At 37.6% G+C, this 16971-nt stretch overlaps 1 protein-coding gene across 5 annotated transcripts in view; it reads right to left on the bottom strand.

Moving 5' to 3' along the window:
* snap91a (synaptosome associated protein 91a) overlaps nt 1-16971 on the bottom strand; it is a 247694-nt gene that overhangs the window by 229599 nt on the left and 1124 nt on the right. The window lies entirely within an intron of this gene.

Below are 16971 nucleotides of genomic sequence, written 5' to 3'. Positions count from 1 at the left end.
CAGAGTTGCAGTTCAAATATGACAGAATTAAAGAACTAGTGGAAACAAGGTAAGAAACTCAAAATCTTCATATTATACTGTAGTGGGCTCATATCACACTCACAGACACCATTACTTCTAAGCATTGAAGAGGCAGGGATTAGATGTTAAGGCTTTTTCTGCATTGATAAATTTGATTAATTATTTTCTTTAAGTTAAATGCATGTTTTGTGATGGTATCTTTTCTAATTAAGTACATAAAATGTAGTAAGGGAGACAGCCAGAAGGGTGCTTAGTGCGACTATCTGGACAGAGGAAGGAGGACAAAGAAACTGGTGGTGAAATGGGGAAGTACAGGAGATTATACAGAGGAAGAGGTTAGCAAAGAAGAATTTGTATAGTCAGAGAGACAAAGAAAGTAGACAGGTGTACAAGGGAGGTCCCGAAGGCTAAAGATAAGGTGTATGATGAGTTATATGAGAGACTGGACACTAAGGAGGGAGAAAAGGATCTGTATCAATTGGCTAGACAGAGTGACCAAGCTGAGAAAGATCAGCAGCTGGTTATGGTGATAAAGATTAATGACAGAAATGTACCCACAAGCAAATAGAATGTGTTGAACAGATGGAAAGAGGCTGATGAATAAAGAGTATGAGAGAAAGAGAGAGAGAGAGAGAGAATGATGGATAATGTGAAGATAGTGAACCTGGAAGTGCAATGGATTAATAAGGAGGAAGAATGGGAAGGCTGTTTGTCCAGATGACATACCTGTGGAAGCATGGGAATGTTAAGGCGAGGTGGCATTGGAGGTTTTAACCAGACTGTTTAAAGCAATCTTGGAACGTCAGAGGATGTCCGAGGAGTGGAGAAGTAGTGTACTGATACCAATTTTTAAGAATAAGGGTGATGTGCAGAACTGTAGTAACTACAGTGGGGTAAAATTGATCAGCCACAGCATGAAGTTATGGGAAAGAGTACTGGAATCTAGGTTAAGAAAAGAGGTAATGATTAGCAAGCAGCAGTATAGTTTCATGCTGGGAAAGAGCACTTCAGATATGATGGTTGTACTGAGGGTGTTGATGTAGAAGTATACAGAAGGCTAGAACAAGTTGCAATGTGTCTGTGAATCTAGAGACAGCATATGACAGGGTGCCTAGAGAGGAGTTGTGGTATTGTATGAGGAAGTTGGGAGTGGCAGAGAAGTATGTAAGAGTGGTATAGGATATGTATGAGGAAAGTGTGACAGTGGTAAGGACTGTAGTAGGAGTGAGCCCTTTCTTATTTGCAATGGTGATGGACAGGTTGACACAGGAGATTAGACAGGAGACCCCGTGGACTATGGTGTTTGAGGATGACATTGTGATCTGTAATGAGAGTAGGGAGCAGGTTGAGGAGAGGTGGAGATATGCTCTAGAGATGACAGGAATGAAGGTCAGTAGGACCAAGACAAAATAGATGTATGAGAATGAGAGGAAAGTCAGAGGAATGGTGAGGATGCGGGGTGTAGAGCTGGCGAAGTTGATTAAGTTTAAATGTGAATCAACCATACAGAGTAAGGGGAGTATAGAAGAGACATGAAGAAGAGAGCGCAGGCAGTATGGAGTGGGTGGAGAAGAGTGTCAGGAGTGATTTGTGACAGAGCAAGAGTGAAAGGGAAGGTCTACAAAATGGTAGTGAGACCAACTATATTATATAGGTTGAAGATGGTGGCACTGACAAAAACACATGAGACAGAGCTGGAGATGGCAGAGTTAAAGATGTTAAGATTTGCATTGGGTGTGACGAGGATGTACAGGATTATGAACAAGAGGGTCAGCTCAGGTTGAACAGTTTGCAGACAAAGCCAGGGAGGGGAGATAGCATTGGTTTGGACATGTACAGTGGAAAGATGCCAGAGATGAAGCTGCCAGGCAAGAGGAAAAGAGGAAAGCCTAAGAGGAGGTTTAAGGATGTGGCGAGAGAGGACTTGCAGGTGGTGGGTATGACAGAGCATGATGCAGAGGACAGGAAGATATCGAAACAGATGATCCGCTGTGGTGACCCCTAACCGGAACAGATGGAAAAATAGAAAAGTAGCATGACTTGTGTTGGCAAGAAAACTGCTTAATGAACAAGTGCTTTTTCAATATATTTAACAAAGCATATTAATTAATTACAAAAGTAATTAGTAAAAAAAACGTGTCAACATAAGAATATTAGAAGTCTGATAATCAAGATTGGACTATTTGGTCTGTGTGTAGTATTTACTTATTGCAGCTCTTTGCAAGCTTGTTGTTCTAGTCTCTCAATTTAACCATTCATACAATAAACCTAATTACATAAATATAGCACAAATCTCCCTTATAACAGAAGAAAAAAATCCATTCAAATAATTTATTGTCTAGTGACAGAATCCAAAGATAAGCTAAAGTGACAACCTCTCAAGATGGCCTTCACTCTCTAGCAACCAATGTTATTTCCAGAATGAGTGTCAACATGCCCATGATATTAAAGACAATAAAGGATGACAAAAACATACAAACAAAATGAATATGCAATAACAAACTTTATGACAGTGACAGTGCAGTATCATGCATTGTCATGTACACCTTCAATTTAGAGTAAATGTATGCTTTTAAAATTTACAACTGTTCTTATGAAATACATTCAAGGTTTGTTTCTTAAAAGATGTTATCATGTGACCTTTCTTTACCAACAGAACTTTCATTCAGGATAATTGCAATTAGGTCTATCTGATAGATAGATACTTTATTAATCCCAAGGGGAAATTCACATAATCCAGCAGCAGTATACTGATACAAAGAAACAATATTAAATTAAATAGTAATAAAAATGAAAAAAAATTAAAATAAAATTAATGTTCGCATTTACTCCCCCGGGTGGAATTGAAGAGTCGCATAGTGTGGGGGAGGAACGATCTCCTCAGCATACAATTACTCAGACAGCAAAAGAAACATCTCTCTCTATTACATAAAAAAATCCTGGGATGAGACGAGACATTTTAGCATGAGACGAGACATGACTTTTTCAGAGAGATAATTTCAAGTCCTGCGATACGAGACTTTGTGTCAAGAGATTTAACCATGCCCAGGGCCAGAAATAAAAGACAAAGAGTATATGACAAAGTAGAACATCGTAAAAATGTTCAAAAATGTTGGCGCGATACACATGCAGAGCAGGTTAGAGATAATGAAAGTACTAAAATTTGAAAGTCTCAAAAAAATGATAGCAAAGATCGCATTAGCGCAAACAAATGGAAATTATAACTCTGTGAAATAACAAAACAGTGGAAAGAGATTGAATATATTGTTCAGATTTAAACTTTAAGTCGGAGACTTGTAGATCGTCTAATTCGTGTTGCCATCAAGGAAAAGTGTTTCTTCCCAATGAAGAGGCATAGCTGCGAGAATTAACAGATTTGTTGTTTGGTGTAAGTGAAATCCACATACACGCACGGCAGTGACACAAAGTGGCTGGCGAGCAAAGAGAGCAGAGGGAGAAGACCCATAGTGTTTTTTAAAAACAAATGGCTAAAAACAGAGAATAAGTTGAATGCAAAAATGTAATATAAAAATATCTCAGCCAAAATTTGAAGGCGGTCATAGAAATAAGGTGTTATTTTAAACTTGCTGTATATAATAGTACATTGTCTGCAAGATGATTACTCAGTGAAGATGAAAAGCTTCCCATGTTGTAAGTGTAGCATTTTTCTATATTTGTGCACAAAATTTCTCACATTAAGCACATCAAAGTACATTCAATTAAGAACACAGTTCATGTGTTTTTTTTCTTACTGGCTTACATCTTCAGAAATTTGCGAATGTTGCCCTGCATTCAGCCTACACATGTTTAGGGTATCACTAAGTATTTCTTTGCAAGCGTTCACTGCTTTATTATACAGTAGACTGAAGAAAACATATTACTTTAAATATGGTTCCATTTACTAAACTGTAAAAATGAATCACCCTTTTTTAATCAATCAATCTACATTTATTTTTACAGTGTCCCTTGTTGTACTCATCTTTACATTCATTTTCGACACCTGCTCATTCTTTCAAAAGAGTTGGATTCTGTTTTGCCAGAACAAGGCACATGGCAGTAACTAAGCCTGAAATTAATGCTAGTCCATCTCAAGACAATTTAACTCACACAACACAATTTACAGTCCCCTGTCCAGCAACTCTGAATTTCGTTAGGGTTATGAATTAGGGTTGTGATTAAAAACCGGACTACAAAAGGCCCACATGTTAAAACAAAATTTTACAAACTCCATAAATAGTCCACAGGGATTTAAACCCAGCACTGGAGCAAACAATATATCAAGTACATCATAATTTCTATCTTGTGCTACACTACATCTTTACTTAACACATATCAGAAGACCATATTTAGTAGATCAGGCTAGTTTAGTTAACTACTCTTTACGATTTTCAAAAACATTATCCAGATACTTAAATGTTTTTTTGGCTTCTTCCTCTGCTACATAGCTCTGAAGTTGGTTTTGTTATTTCAATAACCCTTTCCTGAAAAAGTGTTATCTCAAATTCTTTACACAGAAACTGCATTTTTTTGTTTTTTTTACTGTTTTAAACAGGTGGATCCCTGCTGGTTAGCAAACATACAACACAAAAGCAAAATACTAAGTAATGTCTATGAAAAGTGGTTGATGGGCAAATTGCAAAGGCTTTGGTTCTCCAGTAACCATGGAGGCATACCTGACACCACAAGTCATATTCTGATTTTGTCGCATGCCTTATACCAAGGAAGAGTTGATCTTAGTAATTGTTCTAAGTGGATATTTGTTAGGCAACTGTAGCTGGGATGTAGACACTGGCACATGCATGTACATAGGGGACAGCTTAAGCACTCTGGCGATTGTAATTTCCCATCGCTCTAGGAATTGGCGTTGTGTCCGAATACCTTTTCTCTTCCTCCCTCTGCTGAGCAGAAGACTGATGGTTATAACATCACTGATGTTGCTTCCGGTGTCTGTTCATCTGGACCCGGGTCTTCCTACCAGAAGGACTTAAGACCAGAAGATCCGCCTCCTTGAGGCAGTTAATTTTGAGAACTCGTATCTTAAAAGATGTCTCCAAAATTATTGTTTTTAATTGTTAGTTTGACTTCAATTAAACAAAGTTACCAGGGTTGCCTCATTAGAACTCCTTAATATGCTTTTTCCGATTTCCTATAATGCTTTTAGAAAATTTGCCAATCAGACATAAACTTTCCAATGCGCTACAAGGTTCACGATTACCACAAAAGTATGAGGATGAATAAATTTTGGTCTTGCTTTTTGTGTTCAAGTCATTAGCCTGTGCTATGAAAAGGTGCTATATGCTAGTGCATGTACAGTATAACCTTGAAAATATTACCTTTTAGCTTAATGCAAACTTCACAAGCTTTATGTACCAATTCAAAACACCTGCTATGATTTGCAAAGAAACTTTCTTTTTCTTACATAAACCATTGTGCACTTTTTAGAAATGCAGCGTAGCTATTCTCATCTCGGTTAAAACTGCACATTAAAAATGCATTTTCTTTTCTGCCTTTTCTTTATCAGACTATAGCATATTTGAATCAGAGAGCTAGTTTTTAAAGTTCTACTGTTCTAAAAGGCCTAACAACATTAAGTGTTACTAAACTAAAAAAAAATAACTCTTTTCATTGTAATTTTAATAAATATCAAGTGTATCATTTCAACTTTTATGGAAAGTGCTATATATAATGGTCTTCGTATGCAAACGTTTTACAAAACTGTCAAGTCATTTGAGTTGACAAGTATCATGTGTATATACTACTAACTTCCAGAGTCGCCTCTTATAATATTTTGCACCATCCCTTGACTTAAATAACATACCATTCCCAAATCTGCTTAATCCAATTCAGGTTTGCAATCGACCAAACCCTATCCCAGTAGCAAGTGCAAAGCAGGAAACAGCACTGGACAAGACACCAGTCCTTTTTAGGGCTTATTCACATACACATACGAAGAGCCTATATAGAATCACCTATTAACTTAGCCAGCATGTATTTGGGAGAACATGCGAACTCCAAAAGGACAATAACCTGGTACAGAATTTGAATGGAGGACAGCAGATCCATGAGGAAACACCACTTCCTACTGTGCCACCCTTAACATTTTACAGCGTTAAATATTTTACTACATTTAATATATATTTGAAGAAAATGCAAGAAAACTCATCTGTATTTGCAAGGGTTTACATAGGGCTTTGTATATGCATTACTGTTCAAATAGACAGAATATTTCAAAAATAAGGCATCATAGTAAAAAAAGACATTGGGTCATTCCATGTCAAGTCAACCAATTTTCCATAAATTCCACACACTTCTGTTTTAAAAAATTCTGAAAAAATACCAGGTGTACCCATGTTATTCAGGAGACACCCTGTAAAATTATGTTGACATAATATCAATACCTTCCAAGATACAGCCAATTTTGTGAAGGGAAAGGGGTGTCAAGTTTGACATGCCTTTATTTTTTCATTAGTTTCACAAGACCATATGTCAAAAACTAAACCACCCAAGCTGGCTCACATTTTGCAGACTGGTACCTTTATAGGTATAGTACATAAGAAAATCAAAGTGTTTGGTCCAAATGACACCACATAGTAAGAGCAGACCTTCAAAAATGAAAAAAAAATACTTTGCATCTTTGGCTTTGCCATGTTTAGCCTTTCAGAAAGCATATTTCTAACTGATACAGCCTGCTGATTTTTTTTTTCCATGTTTAGATACCTACACAGGGCTTTTTAACAATCCTACATGATCCCTTCTTTCTCAAAAAACAAGTCTTACTTTTCTTACATGAATCTTTCATTTCTATTTTCCATTCTAAACATGGGTTAAATTCACCATTTGTCAGTAATGATAATCATAAAGTTCTTCATCACTAACCTGGGTATAGGATTAACGGAAAAAAATAAATCACCTGAGGTACATTAAGCATAACACATGAACAACAGCTGCTTAATTGATCATTAAATATATCACTAGTTATAATGAAATGTTAAAATCTTCGTATTGCAGCAGCAGGAATGTGACCCATTTCATCTCTGTTTCAATCAAAGTGCAGAGTGTAGGGCATCTCTATCTTTGAGACCAAGATGGCACTGCATCCTGCTGACTGTTGTAGGTACAATGATACACTGTAATGGCTCCCAACAAATATCTCTAGGTGGCCAATGGAAAGACTGTGCAGGATAGTTTGGATGAATGAAAAATATCAGGATGTCTGATTCTATTTCACTCTTGTCACAGATCACACCAATTCAACAATTTCATCATACATGCACCCAACATAGCCTCCAATAAGAAACTGGTCTAATGTGATCCATCAGAAGTGTGATCATGAGACAGCAGAGTCTGCAGAGTCTTAGCATGAGTAGAGGTGACCCTGAAGTGCTATCCTAAGTCAGGTAAACTTTGAGGTAGGAAAGGAACTGACATAATACTTTTCTTCTGCGTGAGACAAGCTAAGACTGGAATGTAGGAAGGAGAGGCATAATTATACATTCAAGGAAAAAGCCTAGAAATGTATAGGTGGGCCAAGAAGAATACTGACTTTATTGTTTAGTTTCTCTTGATTTTCTATTTCTAGGCCCAATTTTTATCTATATCTCTATTATAATTATTATCTCTATCTCTATTACAATAAAAAAAACTTGGAGACCTAAAAGCTTTGGAGAAAAAAGAATACAAAAAAGAAAGCAATGTGCAAATTCTGAAAATAAGGAAAGTAATAATCAGACCGTCCCGCGAACACTTTGTGCCAAGAGATTTAACCACGCCCAGGGCCAGGAAAAGACAGTAAAGATCACATTAGCACAAACAAATGGAAAATAATACTCGGTGAAATAACGAAACAGTGAAAAAAGATCGAATAGTGTCTGAGGATGTCTGGCGGAGAAGAAAGACAAGGCAGTGAGACAAAAGGACAGCTGCTGTACAGGCTTTTAAACGTTCAAAGTGCAGCACGATATGCAGATAGCACGGCACAGCAGCAGCAGCAAGCCGGCAGCTGATCAAGCAAAAAAGGAATTAAAAAAAGAAAAAAAAAACTTTTGTTTCCCACTGTTTCAGCGTTTAAGAGGTTTTTCAGAGGAGCAATCACGTCTCCACGGGTGGGCGTGTTCAGCCCCCTCTAACCACACCCGGGGCCGGAAAAAGAAAGAGTAGAAATTTGTAAAGAATTCCAAAACATTGGCGCGATACATATGCAGAGCAGGTTAGAGATAATGGAAGTAGGAAAATTTGAAAGTCTCAAAAAAATTATAGTTAACATCACATAAGTGCAAACAAACAGAAATATTACTCGGTGAAATAACGGAACAGCAAAAAAAGATCGAATAGTGTTTGAGGATGCCTGGGGGAGAAGAGGGACAAGGTAGTGAGACAAAAGGATAGCTGCTGTACAGGTTTTAAAACATTCGATGTGCTGCACAAGATGCAGATCATGCTGCATTCAGCCCCCCTCTTCACAATGGCAAGTGAAGCGAGCAGGGGGCAAAGCCCCCTAGTGTTTATATATTTATTATACACACACACATACACATTTCAATATTCGCAGTACCAGATGCATGAAAACTTTGAGGGTTGTCACTTGAAATCTGTTAAGAGTCGTATCACTATTTTCATTTTAAGAACCACAAAACCATCTTGGCTTTTCATGAGCACAATCACTTTGTGTTTTTTTTGGATACAATTCATCGGAAAACTCACAGTCACAAGGCAGACATTATCTGACACGTGACATCATTATCATGCAGCTAGAAAATACAGAAGCATGGCATTCTTCACTGTATTATGGTAGTGGTATAGCGTACAACTCCTTTGGCTTGTTTGTTTTTCCTCCAAACCTCTGCTTAGTTTTTAACTTTGATTTTTAACTGTGACTTTGGCTAGTAAATTTTTATGTTTTTGTTCTTCTGGTGTAATCTTTATTTGCCTATTGGCTACTCTTCTGCCTCAATCTTTAGGGACACCACAGTTTTTCAACTGTCCTTTAAATAACACCTTGCTTTTCTGTCCATCTAAGGGTGTCATAGTCCCAATAAAATCTCATCCTTGCAGCTTTACTTCACTCATCTTATCTTGCAACCATCATCCACAAGATGTAGAACAGACCTATGAGACAAATTTGGCATTTGAAAGCCTATACATACTTCACCTTTAACAGACTTTCTGTTTAGCTTTGCATTCTGCAAAACGCATTACCTTTAATTTCTTTTTAAGACTAAAAATCCATCCATCCATCCATTTTCCAACCCGCTGAATCCGAATAGGGTCACGGGGGTCTGCTGGAGCCAATCCCAGCCAACACAAGGCACAAGGCAGGAACCAATCCTGGGCAGGGTGCCAACCCACCGCAGGACACACACACAAACACACCCACACACCAAGCACACACTAGGGCCAATTTAGAATCGCCAATCCACCTAACCTGCATGTCTTTGGATTGTGGGAGGAAACCGGAGTGCCCGGAGGAAACCCACGCAGACACGGGGAGAACATGCAAACTCCACGCAGGGAGAACCCGGGAAGTGAACCCGGGTCTGCTAACTGCGAGGCAGCAGTGCTACCACTGCACCACCGTGCCGCCCTAAGACTAAAAATAATTTGTTTTTATAGATATGGTTGAAATTCTGCTTTATATTGCTGCTTTTGTCTTGGGTTTATAATTCACTGCTGATTACCTTCAGAAGCAGGGTCATAAAGTATCTATCGAATAAAAGAGGGTAAAATTTTACAGCAAGCAGCAAGATTATGCCTATATTTGTGACAATCAGGCAACATTAAAACAAATGGACAGTATATAACTTTTTTTTCTTTTCTTTGTTGGATATTAGTGTTTCTGCCATAGTGTCTGAATACCAAGCCTGGGCAATTTCTGCATGGAGTTTCATATTCTGCTCATGTCTGGGTTAGTTTTCCTCTAGGCAGTGCAGCATTCATCCCATATCCCCAAATGCATGTATATTAGGTAAAGATGTGATTCAAAATTTGGGATGGCTCCTGCCTTGTGTCCTATTATGCGGGCATAGGCTGCAGCCCCCAAATTCTTGGATTAGATTGAGCAGTTTTAAGGATGTTATGCTACAGATACTTTGAGAATTAAAACCAGTTACATTAAAGCACAAAGTCTGTGCAAGTTGAGAATGATTGAGATTGTATGGGGGAGAAGCAGAAGAAATGGTTGCTATTAGTTCCAAAGTCAGACAAAAATGCGTGCATTTACTATTTTAGAGACACTGAAATAATAGTTTGTAGGTTGGGTCTTGCTTAATTTTAAATCTCTATATTGTAAAAAAAAAAAAAAATAAAAAAAAATCTTGGAAGGCATGGAAGGAGATGATACATGATTTTTTCGGAGACACGTTAACATCATGCTAGACAATTAAGTGAGACAAAAAGACAGCTGCTGTACAGGATTTTAAATGATCAATGTGCAGCGTGACAAGCAGAACACGCAGCTCAGCAGCAGCAAGCCACCAGCTGATCCGACCACATCTCCTTAGCGTGCATTCAGCCCGAGCCCCCAATGCAAGCAGCAGAGACATAAAGTGGCTGGCACATCGCGCGCCATGGGGGGAGGGAGGCAGAGGGGGTGGATGAGCGAAGCAAGCAGGGCCCCCTAGTAATAAAAATGCTTAACAAAATAATGCATCTGAGTGCTCATTACAGTATACACAGCTATGCAAAAACTAAAGTGTTTTGAGCAGCTCCTGTACTTTTTTCCAATAAATTACATTTCATGCAATAAGCCTCAATCTTAGTTCACATTTTCCCAATAAACCTAATTTCTAGCAAAAAATCTAATTAGCACATCTATCACAAAGTATGCAGGTCATAAGTAAATAACCTGCAGCATAACTGTAACCCAATTCTATTTGATTTGAAGAGGTAAACATACCTCTTCAACACTGTCAAGCTTAGCCCATGGTATATTTACTGTAAAAAGCAGCATCTCTTAATGTTTTTGTGAGCTTTTTTCATGTATGATCACAGCATATTAACTACCCTTTAAAAACACTAGTGCTGTAACGATTTTCTTCATCTGAGATGTTAAGACACAAGTTTCTACATGGCGGCACGGTGGTAACGCTGCTGCCTCGCAGTTAGGAGACCTGAGTTCGCTTCCGGTCCTCCCTGCGTGGAGTTTGCATGTTCTCCCGTGTCTGCGTGGGTTTCCTCCGGCGCTCCGGTTTCCTCCCACAATCCAAAGACATGCAGGTTAGGTGGATTGGCGATTCCAAATTGGCCCTAGTGTGTGCTTGGTGTGTGGGTGTGTTTGTGTGTGTCCTGCGGTGGGTTGGCACCCTGCCCAGGATTGGTTCCTGCCTTGTGCCCTGTGTTGGCTGGGATTGGCTCCGGCAGACCCCCGTGACCCTGTATTCGGATTCAGCGGGTTAGAAAATGGATGGATGGAAGTTTCTACATTAAAAAGTTTGGTTACCACAAGTATTTGTGGCCTGGACTGAATTACATCATGTTGAAACTACACTTTCTACAGTATGTTCATATTCGATGTTGTAAATGGAATAAAAACACTTGACGCAAGCTCCTTAAACATGGGAAAGATGCTACATAAATAAAATGTACTATTATTATTATTGTCAATAAACAACATACTGTCATTCATCTGTTCCCATTCTCAAAGCCTTTACTTTTCTCTAACCAATCTAAATAAATAAGCCAGCACTCCTCCCCATGAGCCCATACATAAAAAAATTGTGGGAGATTTACAGGTTCTTCTCTCCACCTTCTCTCCAGGGTTTTTAATCTGGCTTTGAAACATATGTGAAAAGAAATTGGAAACATTTGAGAGGATAAAAGCATATTTTATGGTTATATTAGGGTTATTTCACTGATCCAGCATACTAGATTTAAATTTCCAGATATTTATTCCTGTTTTTGCATGGGTTTTTTTCCCCCCCATGTACTCCACCTTGTCTGTGCGCTTGGTTAATTAAACTATGTTCACATTAGCAGGCTGAAATGACTCAAATCCGATCTTTTGATCTAATGTAACACAACTCTGATATTTTCAGAGCTGTGTGAACACAGAAATTCAATCTTTTCAAATCAGATTTGAGCCACTTTGATATGTGGTCCTAGATCCGATATGTATCAGATTTGTGATCATGCAGCATGAATGAGAATGGCCAGGCCATAATTCATGCATTTTTTTTTAACCTATAAGCATGGGTGTGCATTGTCATCATCAGCCAGCACAACAGAGCAGCAAAACAACAATGGAGGAGAACTACAGCTGTGACACGGCCCCATCATTGTTCGCTTCCTTCTCGTAACCACACATCTCTTGATGCAGCAGTGTCAGGAATAGCTAGGCGTCAGAAAAAACTAGCTGTATGGATGTTGTACTTGTCTGTCATCCTCCAGAGCAAATTGTTGGTGACACATATGATTTGTGTAAAAACGTATCAATGTGTACATGCATGCTATTTCGGAGGACAGATGCGTTCATGTTATAGTTAGATACAGGTCACTTGTACTTATGAAATGAGAATTGTCAAAATAGGCAAATACGATCTGAACAAAAAAAATTGGGCTTCAAGAATGAGGCTTGTAATGTGAACTTAGCTAAATATCTATGAACTCCTTATTTTTGGCTCTACCTCTCTTAATAGTGTTTATACCCATAATTGTACCAGTAACAATAAAGGTGTGTTCTTCTAGCTGAAAATGTTTTTTCTACTGAGGTCAGTAATCCAGAGGCAAACACAGACAGGAGTGAAGCAACAGTTGTGCATTAAGAATTGTGATGAATCACATACTCGAGAACATCAGTGGAAATTAACAGGAAGTGCTCTTAAAACTGAAGCCAGGAAGCACTTCTTTTCTCAAAGAGTTTTGGCATTCTGTAACAAGCAACCAATATATATATAATTGAAACAGAAACCTTGAAAATCTTTAAGAGGTATCTGGATAATATATTGGGAACAGCTTAGCTATAAGCTAAACACATAGGCTTGATGGACTGAATGGACTCCTGTTTGTCAAATTTCTTATGTTTTTATGTGTCAATGAGTCTCCATTGCACTCATACCGAGTAGTCTTTTTCTACCTTCAAGCGTATAATGATATCAGGATATAGTGCATTTCTCTCTAATCAATTATAACAATTCAGCAAGAAAGACAGTGTTCTCAGTATCATGCGTAGAAATAAATATTCAACTTTTACTAAAAACTATTGAACTTCAAGTTGTTTTAAAAGAAAAATATCAGTTTGAAAAAAAGCTGTCAGCTAGGTCAATTAAAGGTCATGTCCAGGCAATGATCCTACTTCCTACATGACACAGGAAAGGATGGGTTTGTATAAGTAGCGTTTGTATAGGTAAACTAGTTTTTTTCAAGCTCCACAATTCACAATCAAAGACTACACTATTTCACTCATATTTTACACATACCCAGATTTTTTTTAGAAAACTGTGAATAGAAAGAAACACATATACATAAAATTAGAACTCTCAAGATCAGACTGCAACCACTTTCAAATGTGGTACTAAAAATAACACACACATGTGAATGTGACCTACATTTGAATGTTTGAATCACAATTGCCTGCAAAGTCACACTCCCCCATTAATTTTACTTCAATACTGTATTTATGCAATCATCATCATCATATCACTGTATCAAAAAAATCAAGATGGCCTAATAGTTCAATCTCAATGTGCCAATGTAAAGAAAGCAAAGTGATGATAGACTTAAGAATCTGGGGCAGTTGCAACCAACTGCTATGAGATTTCTGACAGAAACGGGGCACCTCAAGCAGGTATTTTCTGAAAGAGCCTTCATGACAGATGTCGAGTTAAGTAAATCAATGCCTCCCTCAAAATTATGAGTTTGTTAAATCACCGTTTTTCATTTAAACTCTCCACATCTTGCTTCAACCACTTCTGACTCCTCTCTCAAGTTCACATATTCTACATATAAATACATCGGTGACAACTGCACTTAAAAGCAATAGTTATGATTTTTTTTTTTTCCTCTCTCTCTTCCTTGCCACCAATTTTAAGTGATGCAGCAAGCAGCATGCTATTATTATTCATGGCGGTCTATTAGCTTGCAAGTGTCTGACACATTTGTTTTTACTAATTTTTCATATATGGGTTTTTCAGGATAAATATCTGTGCACATTTATATCGCATTTGCATTGCTTCAAAAATCAAACACTCAAACAAAATAATCAGATATGAGTAAAATACTGTACCTAAACTGAGACAATTTTGTAATGCACTATTGAGGCCTCATTTGGAGTACTGTGTGCTGTTTTAGTCTATGGGCTATAAAAAGACACTGCAGCGCTAAAAAAGTCCAGAGAAGAGCAACTAGGCTGATGCTAGGACTGCAGGGGATGACTTACAATGAAGAGCTGTACCTTTTCATCTTGAGCAAAATGAGATTAAGAGGTAACATGATTGAATTGTTTGAAATTATGAAAGTAATTAGCACATTTGATCGACTCGGTTACTTCAAGAACACAGGTAACTACTGGAAACTTGTTAAGGGAAAATTTTGTACAAATGCTACAATTCCTTCACACAGATAACTATAGACATGTGGAATAAATTACCAAGTACTGTGGTACAGAATAGGACTCTAGGGACATTCAAAACTCAATTTGATTTTATTTTGGAGGAATTAGGTGGATTAGACTGGGCTGTTTTGTTGTTCTGAATAGCCTGTTCTCATCAACACTTTTTCTAACGTTCTAATTTCAGCTGCATTGTGAACATAACCAAAGTTGCATGGTTATATTTTTAAAACAACTTCCAGATTTTCTTACACATACTCTTGTTTTCTTCTAGCATCATGAAGATGTAAGAACTTGATTAACATACGCCTCTACTGGCCTGATGTGCATGACTGTGTTCTGTGATGGACTGATGCCCATCCAGGGCTAGTTGCTGTCTAGCACTACATAGACTCTGGCACTTACAAAACTAAATATGGTTTAGATTTGCCAAAAAACTGAATTAAAGAGTGCAGAATTCTTGATAAAACTAAAAATATTATGACAACAACCCATATTTTTAAATGGAAAGTGCAGACCTGACATCTGCAAAAAACAAAAATATAAAAAGAGTTGCATAAAACACGAGAAACTAAACTAAAAACACCTAAACTGTAGCTGCACATTACATCCTTTCACCTTTACATTAAAAATTCATGTACCTGTGGATGCACAATTTTCCTATGGCTTACAAAAACATTTTCCTTCTATTTATGTGAATGCATTCTCCACCAAATCAATATGGTGCAACACCTGCCTGTCTTCAGTAGGTTTTAGCTTTGACATTGAACAGGATCATTATCATTGTAATGAGTGAGAACACAATATACTAGAGACATAACCTCTGACCCAGTAAATAATACATTGTGTGCACCCACATACCTATTAATTATTTACTAGGCAGGAATAGATCCTAAGAATAAAAAAGTAAGCTATGCAGACAGCAACAGAATTTGTCTCAAAGTATACAGAATGAACAAAAAAACTTACAGTAAGAAGAAAAAATACATTAATTAAGATGGTAAAAACACTTCTGAAATGTATATACAGTACTTACTTAACATACAGTATAAACATCTGGCTTAATTTACATATTTTTCCGAGCTTTCCTAACATAAATAAATGGATAAATAGTACCCCAATGGTTAATAAATTCTCAAACAGAGATGCTGAAAGACACAGAAAGGCTATAAAAGGTGGTGAGGCAGACTTATAAAATGTTAAGCACACTGCTGACGTACAGGAATTTTCCCGGAAGGAACTAAGAGTTGGAGCTGGGTTTGAATTGAAGCAGACAGATGGGACCCACTTGTGTAGCAAGTACAACTTCAAGGGAGTGTCAGATTATACTATATGAATATAAAATTGGAATTATTTTAACTGCCCTATATGCCATCTTGAACCAGCATTTCAATAATGTTCCATAACATAATCTTACATGAGAATTAACTTATTTTGCCTTAGTCCTCATAAAAAGGAAACATTTGGTGAACTGGAATGTAGCAATGTGTTCCATGATCTGTTATTTTTAAAACAGTAAGGATAAACTATTAAAATGCTGCAGAATGCACTAAGCACATAGCTATGTACAGACTACAATATACAGGCACTGTACATCTCTAAGTAAAGGTTATTATGATTAAAAACTGCAAATTGTTTTATTCCAGAATATACTCCTGTGATTAAATATGTAATTGTTGGGATGAATGAGCATATTATTAATAAAATACTAAATTCATTTGGTCCACAGCAATGTGAAATACGATTAACCCAATAAAATATTCTTCCTAAATAAAACAATACACTGAGCATGTTCAAGAGATCTCATACATACTGCAAAGACCTTTCTACCTACCACCTAACTCTCCAGAGGTAAAGGCAGCTTCCCTACAGCACATTAACACTCGACAATCACTAGCGTCACTGCTTGAACTAAAATGCTTTACCTATGCCCTGGCTGACTAAAGGGCCTGGCATTAATTAAAGGGCCAGCTAATAGCCTGTTACATGTTAACCTAATAACAGGAATATTACAAGTCATACAGACTGACATAGTGCTCCAAGACATTCAGACATTAGTGTCTCCACAGACATTCAGTATTGTCGGAAATATCTCAAACAGCAAACACCACACTTATAAGCGTGTGATGGCGATGAATTTTAAATCAAGAGCAAAAGGGGAAATTATTATATAAAGTGGTGTGTCATTAATGATGGAGAGCACATGTGGGGGTGGGGAACTTGGGGGGTCGCAACAGAAGCAGCTCGTCTCCACCCAATCAAATTGCAGTCACCCAACACATGCTAATCAGGCTGTCAGACTTACAAACAGCTGCCTCTTACGCCCGTTGTTTTCTTCGTGTTGAACAGGCGTAGGGAATTTTTGTCAACTGTAAAGTCCTCATGACTTAGTTATTCGTTCTTCGAATATT

The sequence above is a fragment of the Polypterus senegalus genome, chromosome 3 (genome assembly GCF_016835505.1).
Source record: "Polypterus senegalus isolate Bchr_013 chromosome 3, ASM1683550v1, whole genome shotgun sequence".
Classification (NCBI taxonomy): domain Eukaryota; kingdom Metazoa; phylum Chordata; class Cladistia; order Polypteriformes; family Polypteridae; genus Polypterus; species Polypterus senegalus.
The sequence above is the reverse complement of the archived record's forward strand: the minus strand, read 5'-3'. Positions and strand labels throughout refer to the sequence as shown.